The sequence below is a fragment of the Mixophyes fleayi genome, chromosome 4 (genome assembly GCF_038048845.1).
Source record: "Mixophyes fleayi isolate aMixFle1 chromosome 4, aMixFle1.hap1, whole genome shotgun sequence".
In the NCBI taxonomy this organism is placed as follows: domain Eukaryota; kingdom Metazoa; phylum Chordata; class Amphibia; order Anura; family Limnodynastidae; genus Mixophyes; species Mixophyes fleayi.
The window spans coordinates 215,563,314-215,574,270 of record NC_134405.1 but is presented as its reverse complement, the minus strand read 5'-3'; positions in this window follow the sequence as shown (position 1 = coordinate 215,574,270).

Below are 10,957 nucleotides of genomic sequence, written 5' to 3'. Positions count from 1 at the left end.
TAATAATAATAACTGCAGGTTCCAGGATGGCCAGGTTGCCATTAAGTAGCACTGGTACTACAAGCACAAACATACTCTATGGCTGCAAGGCCATGCTGGGGCCTATAGTGCCCCAAAGAAACATGTAAATACAACAAAGAGACAAGTGTAGGCATCATTTTTAATGCCATATATTACACACACATTATTGTTCCCCTACATGAAGGGTTTGTCATGTGATTCAAATAAAACCAAAACCCAGGTAGATTATGCAAAAGTTACTCCCCTGCAAGGTAAGATCTTTGGAAATACATTATTTATATTATTTAAAATGCATATTATTATACATTGACAATTATAATAAATAGTTCAGTGCAGTTGAGTTGAGTTGTGTTCAGATGATTTGAGTTGAGTTAATTTTAAGATAATTAGCATTGACTTTACTGTGCAGAAGCCTTCTTAGGTAAGTACAACATTTTATAACTGCACAGTTAACTCAAGGCTATTTAATATACAATCAACTCAACTCAACTCATCTACCTTTGCATAGCGTACTCTAACGATCGTGGTCCTACAGCCAGAAACGACTAGATTCCATGATTGGACCATCACTTTCATCTCACGTAAATGGCTTATGAACAAATTCATCTTGCTACGTATCTTGGGATTCGTTTCTTGATGAAACTGATAATACGCATGTGCATTGAGTATGTAGCGAAGGTTGTGCTCAGAAAGCGTGCACTAATGAATCAACCCCAATTTGTTTAAGAAGCACAAAGCACACAAAGATTTTGGTAAGGAAGAAGACCCTTCCTACCTTGATGAAGAGTATATAAATAATCTATTGTTTTATATTTAATTTTATAACATAAGAACAGATTCAGCCACAATTGAAGCAGAAGTTGGTTTGAACAAAACTTTACTCCCCTCACTAGAAACAGAAGGTTTGTGAATGCTTGTGCAAGTCTGTTGAGTAGCTTTTCAGAATTAACATGTGAAAGGCTGTGATCTGTTTCCTTTGGAAAGGTAAACTCTGCCTAGAAAAAAGGATTTTGATCTCATGTAACAAGAGGAAGTAAAGCTCTCTTTGTTGGCTGATTTGACCTGGATAGGACATGCAGAGATGGCTCCCGGCTGTTGGAAACTAAGTTTAATGGAATGGTGGTCTGTATATGGTGCCTGGGAAGGCCCTGGCGAGCAGGAAAAATGTTATAATGGAGTTTTGAATGGAAGGTGGTCGAATCTGGATGCATATGGTAGAGTATGTGAGAATAAATGATAATTTGCCTTTGGTTAGAATATAGCTGAGATATGGAAGTTTGTATACAGATGGTAGATGTGAATGGAATTGTCTGAGTTCAGATCAAATGGTGTTAGTACAAGAGATATTTGGAGCATGTGTTGGCTTCAAAAGTTAGATTTTGGTTTAGTATGGATAGTGTTACATAACTGCATGCCTTGTGTTGCAATGCTGTGTAAATATTAGAGATGTTCACTAACCCCGTGTTTCGATTTTGGTTTTGGCTTTGGATCTGGACCTGTATTAACTTAGTGTTTTGGTTTTGGTTTTAGAAAAATCGCCCTTGCGTGTTTTGGTTTTGGTTTTGGATCATGATTTTTTTTCTAAAGTCCCTATTTGTTTTTGCTAAAATCACATAATTTGGCTCTTTTTTTAAGCCCTACATTATTATTAACCTCAATAACATTAATTTCCAATCATTTCCAGTCAATTTTTGTTAAGTGACAAGAACACTGCTACCCCTCCTGTTTCTGTATAAGCAATGGCGCTGGAGACTGGAGAGTGACCAGAACACTGCTACCCTTGTTTCTGTGTGAGCAATGGCACTGAGCAATGTCACTGGAGACTGAAGAGTGACAAGAACACTGCTATCCCTGTTTCTGTGTGAGCAATGGCGCTGGATGTCCTGGGGAGGGAGGTACTTATGTAATCCAAAACCCGCAAGATCCAACAACGCAATGATGACGTTTTGCCTCGATTCAGATTCGAGGATGCGCAAAAGTAACGAGCCAGCTAGCAAGCCTACTCGGATCCCCTAAGTTCAGGTGGGCTCGGTTTTCAGAAAACCGAGCCTGAGCATCTTTAGTAAATATAACATAGGTAATGGTATGGTGTTTGTCTGATTTGTATGTGATTATGTAGTCTAATAAGAACTGGGCCCTGTTGCTATGAAAGTTGCATTGGCAGTAAATTAGGCCATTACAAGCACATGTGATTAAGATGGCTGACAATGTGTTGACTCCTGTAATGCTGTACGATTCCTGGAGTTCCTGTTATATTTAGGATGGATTATTGGTTTAAATGACAGCATTTGTGACTGTTGAAAAAGATATTTAGAATAGATGTCTTTTGTGTAAAATAGATATTTGTGGTGGATTTACAAGTATATTATTAGAGGTTTAAGAACTGAATGGAGTTTATAGTGTGAGAAGATTTGGTTGTGGAATGTATGTTTGAAAAGTGGGTTTTAGAATAGAGTCTTACCTGTGTGTCCCCGCCACAGGTCACCCCCTCCTCCCCTTCACACACACACACACACACACACACCTTTAGAAAATAGTTAGTCAAAACACAGACACAATGACTTGTATATTTATGCAACAAGAAATTGTCTGCAATGTATTGTATAAAAAGAAATCTGTTTAGTTTGTATAAATATGCTGTTTACTGTTTTATAATATATGCATACATTTTATAATTAAAATGTTAATTAATAATACAACACGTTTTAAATTAAGCTATATCTTGTCTACAGTTAATCTTGAAGAGGTAAGCATAAGTTATTATATGAATATTGGTCCTGTGGATTTAAGGGAAAATAAGAATGATATTTATTAGGTTAAATCAGAATTACCTTTGCAAGGGGTTGGTTGACGGTAATAGTCATAAGTAACGTTATTAAATGGTCATCCATACATTTGCCAGACTATTAAGGAGATTAGAACCCCATACCCTAAACCAGGGGTCAGAAAACTTTTTTACCTTTTACCCCCAAATATATTTAGATACGCCGACGTTACCCCCTTGATTTGAAAGGAAGGAAATCATACATTATTAATTATTGGAATTCAAAATTTTATTGATTCTATTCAAAATTTCTTTGAAAGCTTCAACTTCAAAACTTCAGGTTTTTAAGAAATGATGTTGCTTCATTTTTGATACGAGACCATCAATATTGGGGCATTTTGATGTCAGAGCTATTTGGATACAGTCTTCAGCGTCCAATCGATTTCTCCACTTTGTTTTTATGTTCGTTAGAGTGGAAAATCCTTGTTCGAAAAGGTAGGTTGTTGCAAAAGGCAGCAACTTTTTGACTGCCTCCTCGTGTGCAATTTTGAATGCCTTTGCAGCTGTTGACATCCAAAAATATGACAGATCTGCTTTGTTTTCAAATGCAATATGTGCTTCATTATTGCATCGAAGCTCAAGAAGTGCCTCTGCCAACCCTTGAGGCTCTTCTGGTACAACAGCAATTTCACATTTAAAGGGGTCTACAATCCAACTAACAGCATGTGAATCGGCAACATTACCCCCAGGAATTTCATTTTTATCCCTTTTGGGGTAATTTACCCCTGTTCCCTGACCACTGCCCTAAACTATACCCTTTAACATATCTACTCCAACACAAATATTTAGGGCCTGATTCATTAAGGAAGGTAAGGAAAAAAAGAGAGTAAATTTTCTCCTGGAGAAACCATGTTACAATGAAAAGAGTGAAAATTTAGTTTATTATTTTGCACATAAGTTTAATACTGTTATTTTTTTATGCAGCGCATAAATATTTGATAGCTTTATTTTGACACTGAAATTTAAAATTGATCTAGGACATGCCCTACCCCAACTATAAATCTGCCATCACAATTTAAATTTACCTCCCCCTCCAATGCAATATGGTTTTGCCAAGCTGCAAAGTTACCCCTTTTTTTTTGCTTTCCTTTCCTTAGTGAATCAGGCCCATACAGTACTATAATATAGTGTAGCTTAGCATCCAGAAAAAAACCCTCCCTCCTAGAATTGAAAGCCATTGAAGTAAGTGTTTTCTCACATTGATGTGATATAACATGGTCAAAATAGATAATCTGCAATTTGGATTCATGGCTCTGTACCTCTGGCTGTATAAATGATAGAAAGCCAGCAGTTCAGAATGAATGGTGGGCTATTTTTACATCTCTGCCCATAATCTCTAGGGTGACGTTTAATCCTTAAAACTCTAATTCTTTGGCATAATGCTTCATGTTATAAACTCTCCATAATCATTTTTATACCTAGAAGGTCTTTACTACAAAAACACAAAACACAATCATTTATTATCTTCCCAATCTCCAAATCAGTGTTTCCACCGTTTCAAATAACCAGTCCAGTTGCTAGTTAATGAAATGTAAGCTTATAAATTTCACTTTAGACAGAGTCCTAAAGAAATGAGATGATGTGTAAGTGTCTCTTAGAAAGGAGGATTGCTCAGTCTCACATTGCTTTTTTTAACAGAGCAGCAATGAACGGTTTGTGCATTTCAGTGCATAGAACAGTTTACCTTCATGCTCCATATTTGAATGCTTTAACTTTCCGGTTTACTTTTTTTAGGTACCCTCTTACTAATTACAGGGGGGTTTTTCACCTTGCACTCAAATATATTGGTGAGTAAAGTCTGAGTGGAGGACTGGTGGTGTAGCTTAGCTAAGCTACACCACCAGTCCTCCACTCAGACTTTACTCACCAATATATTTGAGCGCAAGGTGAAAAACCCCCCTGTATCTATTATCTTACTGGGAGTACGGTTCACTCCCTTTCACTCAGCTGCTCGTATATTGTAGTTGCCTTAGTGCATACACCTCCCCTTGCTCTTCATGTTATACCCTTTTACTAGCTGTGTGGTTTGTTTTAGTTCTTTAGATATTCCACTCTGTATTTCTTGTATCTTGCCTTCACAATATACATAACTATTGTCTAAAATATTTAATTCTACTATTTCACACTGTAGCTTATGCTACAATGTAAGCTAATATTTGTTATTTATTATTATTTTTATTATTATCGTAGATTTGTAAGGTGCCATAGTGCCTCCACAGCACCTTACAGTAGGGAAAACAGGACATCCATAAAACAGGGACATACAAGTTAGACAAAATAAATGCAGGCATTTAAACAAGAGAGTTTACAGGGTACAGCTGAGTGGGGCCCAAAATCAAGATTGGAACGGTTGTGAGTAGTATCATCGGGGACAAGGTAAGCTCTAAAAAAAGATATGAATTTTCAGAGAGCGTCTAAAGGTTTGAAGGCTGTCGGAAAGCCTGATAGGTCATGGTACGGAATTCCGTAAGTGGAGAGCACCAAAATAGAATTTTGTGGGTGGCAGTAAGAGGTGGTAATGAGAGATGAAACAAGGCACAGATTAGAGGTAGATCTAAGGGGAGGGGGAGTTTTGATAGGAGATTTGAGATGTATGAAGGGGTGCTAGTGTAGGGAATTGCAAAATATTGCAGCAGATGTCGAGTGGTGAGAGAGGAAAATTAGTCTTGCAGCAGCATTTAGGAAGGATTCAAGTGGGGATACATGGCTCTCAGAGATACCAGACAGCAGGAGGATGCAATAGTGAAGATGGGAGATAATAAGAGAATGGATTAGAGTTTTGATAGCATGTTGGGCAAGAAAATGATGTATTTTGACAATGTTTGCAAGTTGAAGGTGGGACTGGGAGAGAGTCTGGATGTGAGGAATAAAGCAGTGTGTCAACAAGGCAGTGGGAGGCAGAGGAAATTGTGGTGCTATTGACAGTGAGGGAGATTTGAGGGCTGAGGGCAGGTGGTAACTGGCAGGAGGGAAGATAATAAGCTCTGTCTTGGACATGTTGAGCTTTAATTAGCATTGAACCATCCATGGCAGAAAGACAGTTGGTTACACAAGATTGTACAGAAGGGAGAGCTATGGGGTAGAGATATAGATTTAGGTATTGTCAGTGTAGAGGAGGTACTGGAGGCAGAATGAGTGAGTAAGGATCCCAAGAGAAGAAGTGTACAGTAAAAAAAAAAATACAAGGCCAAGAACAAAGCTTTAAGGGACTCCCGACAGTGGGAGTGGAGGGAAGGTTGTGCCAGAGGTAGAGACACCAAATGAGAGGTTCAATATGTAGGAAGTGAACCAGGAGAGAACTGTGCTACGAAGACTACTTGAATGAAGGATGTGTAGGAGAAGAAGTGATCAACAGTATCATAAAACCAGTTTCAGTGGAGTGTTGGGGGTGGAAGCATAATTGTAGAGAGTTAAGAATGGAGTGAGAGGAGAGAAAGTGAGACAGGCAGTAATACACCAATCGCTCAAATAGTTTGGAGGCAAAGAGGAGGAGAGAAATATGGCACTATTTAGAGAGAGACACTAGATCGAGAGATGGGTTCTTAAGAATTTTAAGCACATGCATATTGGAGATAGGAAGATGTAAATGTGCCAGTGGAGAGAGACAGGTTGAAGAAGTGAGCGACAGGTGGACATGCAGTGGGGAAGGTAGAGCAGAGACATTGGGAGGGAATAGGGTAAATGGGACAGGTTCTAAGGTGAAATGATGTGTGCAGAGACTGCATCTTCAGTTACTGGAGAGAAAGAATTGAGGGTGGATTGGGTAGTGTAGATGAAGGTGGGTAGAATGGGCATAGTGTGTGGAATTTGGCACAAGGAAATATCTTGTCAAATGGTATTGATTTTGTCAATGAAGTAGGTATCAAAATCTTAGGCTGTGAGGGAGGAAAAGGGAAGAGGCGCAGGTGGGAAGAGACGTGAGTTGAAGGTGGCAGATAGACGGCATGAGTTAGAAGGCTGGGTGGATATTTGAAGTATGTTTATTTGGCAATCGAAAGGTAAAGGCTGTATGATGAAAGAATTAATTTATAATGGAGGAGATCAGGATAGGAATGAAGTTTCCCTCAGTGGCCCTCTGCAATGTGGGAGCACTTTTGCAGGTAGCGGGTCTGTTTGGTGTGCCATGATTGGGGTTTAGATTGTTGGAGACTGAATGTGGTAGCTGGAGCTGCAATGTCTATGGCTAAAGTGTGTGTTTTGCTGTAAAAAGAGGGAGCCTGATTATCGCAGGACAAATTATGCAGCAACACCTAAACACTAACAGTCAAACTAGGTTACCAATACACACCACCAAAGTCAAGTCAATAAAAGGATCATGTGCTACAATATATTTAATGAAAAAGCTAATTATATATAATCTGTTTAAATATGCATATATTGTTAAATGGTGAAAGTCTATATAACATGTTATAAGATCAGAGGCTTTTTTCAGGACGTGAGCCTTTTCACTAAAACAAATATAATAATCAATTCATCTTGCAAATGATTTTAAATGAATTAATGGCATTTTATTGTTTCAGCCACTGGGGAAGGCAGAAATCCTAAGACAGAGCAGTTTGTAACCTGTGCACTATTTCGGTATGGTTATTGAAATCAGAAGTATTTCGTAAACAATCCCTTTATTCAAGACAGTATACTTAAAATGATAAAGGATTTTATTTTTAATCAGGAGTTGGCATAATATAATTGCCAATTTGGTAAAGCACCACAAAAGATTTTAACATACATCTTTAACTCTGATTAAGTGAGAACAAAAATACATGCTGGGGTAGATGGAATATTTGTGGAATTTATTTGATTTTGCATATGCACCAAAGCCAAATGAGCTACTTTAATTTCCATAATGAAATTGTTTTTGTAAAGTTAAAAATACAGTAATGAGGCCAAAACGGTGTGCATTCAGAGGCCCCCACGGTGAAACAAATGAGATTTTAGCTTCTCTAATTGGGCATACTGCAAGCTGGGCTGTATGCTGTCCTCAGTGCAAAATGTTTGTTATGCCTAACAAAAAGAGGTCTACAGCTGTCAACGTCCTACTATGTAGCTTTTCAGAAGCCAAGCCATCAGAAAGACTGCTGCTCTCTAACTGAGACCACCCAAGGGGGGAGATCAAGAGGAACAGCTACACTCTTTCCTGATTAAGAAGTTCTTCGCAAGGTGATTTTGTTTATGGGTTCACAGAAGAAGCTTTTGAACTCATAGCTGAGAATTCCATGTAGCCTCTACAAGGCTTTTATTTGATGCGGAAATGAATAGGAATATTTTTTTATTTTCCTAAGAAAAAAAAAAGGAACTGTCAAGCAAAAAGTATGTATTCTGACTTTTTCCGCAGACAGCAAAAGTTAAGACTCGTTTTTGCTTCACACACAGTGCCAACCTCTGTTGGCTGCCTGCCAGGTTCCAGACCATGGTGACAGCCTGTAAATCCCAAGCAGATTTAGAGCCATTCAAAGGAAACATTGGCTCCCATTTGGTTCTTACCTTATGCTTTTAACTGCAGGATGCAAAATAATAAGACTATCCAAAATGACCGATATTGGATGGCATGAGTAGTGCCTAACAACTTAAAAGAGTTTGTCTTGATGAATGCTTTTCAGGTAAGCCTGAGCATGAGATGTCAGCAGTACCAAAAGATAAATAATAATTACTATAATAATATTTTAGCACAGTTCAGTCAGTGCTTCCATATTCTTGCTTCCATATTTTCTAGTAGAACATATTTTAAAATTTCTGCTCTAATGATTTAAATGGGGATATTCATTGCTGACAGATAAAAGAATAAATATACACCATGGGTCTCATTTAAAGTTTGACATAAGTCACAGGCATAAAAATACACATTTCTGTACTGTGCGTGCTTACCAAAATGTGTCCATATCGAGATTTGTCTGTATCTTAGATAGAGATGCTCACTGACCCCCATGTTTTGGTTTTGGATCTGGATTACCAAACCGCCATTGCGTGTTTTGGTTTTGGTTTTGGTTTTGTTTGGTTTTGTTTTGCTATTTTGTTCAAAAACAATGTTTTTGGTCATAAAAGAACCAAATTTAGTGCTCCACCTGTTTCTTGGATAAGTAATGTAGTTGTAAAGTTAATAAATTATCCAAAAAACAGTTTAATTCCTGGTAGGCCTTCATTAATTCTACACACAAACCAGATTGTCTTCCTCTCCATCTATGCATATTGGCAATGCAGCCATCGCCTTTGGATGTATATTACACCCTACACTTATAGTTAAATATGTAAAGAAATGGACAAAGGCAGTTTGGTTTCTGTCTCTCTAGTCTCCCCACCACTTGTATAAAATACCAGAAAATTCAGCCGTTATAGACTGTACAATATTAAGAGAAATGGAAAAAGCCAGATTGGTTTCTGTCTCTCTAGGCCCCCCTCCACTTGTATAAAAAAAACAAAAAATGCAGCCGTTACAGACTGTACAATATTAATTGAAATGGAGAAAGCCAGTTTGGTTCCTGTCTCTCTAGGCCCCCCTCCACTTGTATAAAAAAACAAAAAATTCAGCCGTTATAGACTGTACAATATTAATTGAAATGGAGAAAGCCAGTTTGGTTTCTGTCTCTCTAGGCCCCCCTCCACTTGTATAAAAAAACCAAAAAATGCAGCCGTTACAGACTGTACAATATTAAGAGAAATGGACAAAGCTAGTTTGGGGTCACTCTGTGTATGACACCCTACCCTTAAGGAGAAATTGCCCAAACAGCAGCCTTTCAAGACGGTAAGTGATATGGAAATGCCCCAAGTCCCTTTCCTCTTTGGGGGTAGATTTCACCCTACACTTAAATAGAAAGTTTTAAAAAGATGTTATCGTCATCATCTTCAGCTTCATCCTCACCCTCATCAGTGTGTACGTCATCATCACAGACTATCAATTAATCGCCGCTTGAATCCGCCATTAGGGAACAGTCAGTGCTTGGATGTCTTGAATGGTGAAGGCCTTCCTTGTGGAAGATGTAGTTCATTTTTATAAACATCATTTTCTCAACATTTTTGGGAAGTAACCTTCTACGGCAATCACTGACTAAGTTCCCTGCTGTGCTGAACACTCGTTCAGAGTACACACTGAAGGGTGGGCAGCTTAAGTATTGCAAAGCAAGTTTGTACATGGGTTTCCAAATTGCCTGCTTTTCTTCCCAGTAAGGAAAGGGACTGTCTGACATTTCCATATCAATTACCTCTTGAAAATAATCCTCCACTATCCTTTGCATGTTAATACTCATATTGGATGGAGTTATGGGCAAGGTCACACATTTTTTTGAAAAATCCTTCAAACCAGCCCAGATGTTAAACTGTTCTGGTCTGCCCTCTGCATCTTCCCTGCTTCTTTTTTGAAAATTAAATTTTTTACAAGCAGCAGCTGCTTGAGAAACTGAAGGAGGAAACATCGTCAAGCCAAGGCCCAGTTCAGCGGACAACTTGCTGAGCAATAGCTCCTTGCAAAAGTTCACGTCTCGTTCATTTTGAAGCAAAGACTCAATGTAGGTCTTAATGTAGGTCTTGGATCAAGCACAGTGGCCAAAACTAACTGATCCGAGTTCAAGATCTTAATAACTCGAGGATCATTGTGAAGCGAATTAAGTACTTGATCGACAAGGCCAACATACTTTGCGGAATTGCTTGCTTTCATCTCCTCCTTCAGTTTCTCAAGCTGCTTTTACAATAGTCTAATTAAAGGAATGACTTGGCTCAAACTAGCAGAATCTGCACTCACCTCACACGTCACAACTTCAAATGGTTTCAGCACCTTGCACAGCACTGAAAGGATTCCCACTGTGCAAGAGTGAAATACATGCCCCCTCCTTTCCCAATGTCATGGCTTGTGCAATACGCTTGGATGGCTTTGCGCTGTTACTCCATCCTCTGAAGCATGTACAGCATGGAATTCCACCTAGTTACCACCTCTTGCTTAAGTTGGTGGCAGGGCAAGTTAAACTGCTCTTGGAGCTGCTGCAATCTCCTACATGCTGTGGCCGAATGCCTGAAATGGCCTGAAATTTTACGGGCCACCGAAAGCATCTCCTGCACCTCACGGTTATTTCGTAGGAAGCTCTGCACCACCAAGTTGATTCTGTGAGCAAAACAGGGAATGTGATG